The following is a 2,208-nucleotide window of genomic DNA, read 5'->3' on the forward strand; positions in this document are numbered from 1 at the left end:
ACGCACGCACACGCACCTGGCATGAATTTTAAGCCACCGGGTCCGGGACGAGAACCGTGGTCGACTACGTGGGAGTCCAGCGACATAGCCATTACGCTAACTGCTGGTTCCTTTCACATGAAAATTTTGAGCTTATTAATCCTCTCAAGAAAAATCCACACAATCACCATAATAGTCATTGCGGAATCTTTACTCCTTTGACTTCTTGCCAGCACCAGCACTGGCCTTTGTAGTCCCCGGACTTTCTTCATTCTGTTCTTGCGTTCCATTCACTATTTTCTAGACAGCTTTTTCTTCTCATAAAGGCAATGTCTTGGAAGTGTATGTTCGGGTTCATTTTTCTTTACATAATCCAAAGAATCATAAATCATGCCAAAGCCAGTTGTTTTGCCACCCCCAAAATGGGTTCTGAACCCAACCACAAAGATGACATCTGGTGTGGTCTTCTACACCTTTGCTAGTTTTTCTCGAGTTTTGTCTTAGGCACTGTTGCCTTCCCAGGGTGAAGGACATCAATGACCATTTGTTTCCTCTGAAGTAGTCAGTTGGTCATGAATGTCCTGGTTCGGATAGTTACTGTGTCATCCATGATGGTGGTCTCTCCTCAGGCAGTCAGGGAGGAAAAGAGAAGGACTTCTAATATATCCAGTTCTATCCACAGCATAGGTCTCATTATGGCTGTTACCGTAGTGAGGTTGAGGGATGTGGGACCTGAGGAATACAGTTTTAAGAGTGGGCGTGGCTAGACACATTCACTCATTATCATTTAGTACCTATTACGGGCCAGAGCATGTGCTAAGACACTGGCTGGGTCACTCTGTGTCTTTACACTGAAGCTCCCAGTCCACCTAGGGAAATGGATAACTAGTGGAGTAAGCGTCTGTGACGGCTTTCACACACACCAACGATTCGCCAGCTACCCAGATAAACTATTGGCTAGTTATTCTACGCTTTACTCCAAAATCTGGAGAAAAGGCCCCCAAAGTTAACATCTTCTGTAGAATCACACTGTACACCAATGTGAGGTTTACAGTAACAGCTCACTTTCTGTGACTGAGAATGCTGAAAGAGGTGAGTTGGGGAAAAAATGGAGTATGTAACTATGCTCTTGGAAAACGCGTGTGGGATTTGTCCAGGTTCTAGACTGGGACCCAAGGCTCCTGAGCCAGAGAGGGCTGAGGTCATGACTAAGTATACAATTTAGTTGGAATCTTCTCCACATCTTAATCCTACAAACAGATGCCTGGCAAAATCTACAGGTCTTTAAATGGGGTACAAGCTTTCTCTAAAACGAATCAGGGAGGCACCTTTTTTTGGGGGGGTTTGCTATAGGGCGCATGCGCTGGCCAGAAAGACAGAGAAAGAGAGACAGAAAGCGAGAAATCATCCCCCCTGGGGATGGTTACACTGCAATCCCTTCCCCATTCTCCTCTTGGGATCTTGGGCACCCACACATATGTGCCTGGTGTGAGTTTAAGCCACCGGGTCCAGGACTCGAACTCTGGTTAACTACATGGGAGTCCAGTGACATGGCCATTACTCCAACTGCTGGTCCCAGGGAGGCATTTCAATAGGACCTTGTTACTGAATCTTAATTAAACTTCAAGGAGATTTGCATGTTATTCAACGTTATCATACATTATTTCACTGTAACTGTTTTATTGAAAACAAGAGTTGCAATACCTGCAACATCTTGCTTAAGAAAGGTGATTATAAATATATTAATGTTCCCTGTGCCCATGACACAATGAAAGGCCAGATAGAGTGTGTCCAGAAATCCCCCTGAACTCGGCACAAGGATGGAAAGGGAGGTGGGGGTTTGGAGGGCAATGGAGGACATCTTCCTTCTGCCAAAGCAAGAAGGAATTCTTGCCAAGAAAGCATACAAAGTCCTCTTCCTCAAAGCATGGCCCCTAACCTGTCCCCTCAGAGTTTAACGCGACAGGGAGGACGCGAACTGGGTGCAGAAGCAGGTCCCAAGATGCCAGGCGCCCCTCCTTCCACTCTCAGAGGTGATCTAACGCTGACCCAGTGGCCACCCGGACCTTCGCCTATGCAGGTCGCCACTGCCAGATCCGACGCGGGCTCCCCAACCCGCCCGCAGACCTGAGAGCGCCGACGTCTCCCACCTTCGCCGACGCCCCGCCCCGCCCGTCGCCATGGTGACGGCTGGGACCACGCAGCCCCGCCCCTTCCTCGCGGCGGCGC

The sequence above is a fragment of the Tupaia chinensis genome, unplaced genomic scaffold (assembly GCF_000334495.1).
Source record: "Tupaia chinensis unplaced genomic scaffold, TupChi_1.0 Scaffold000063_1, whole genome shotgun sequence".
In the NCBI taxonomy this organism is placed as follows: Eukaryota; Metazoa; Chordata; class Mammalia; order Scandentia; family Tupaiidae; genus Tupaia; species Tupaia belangeri.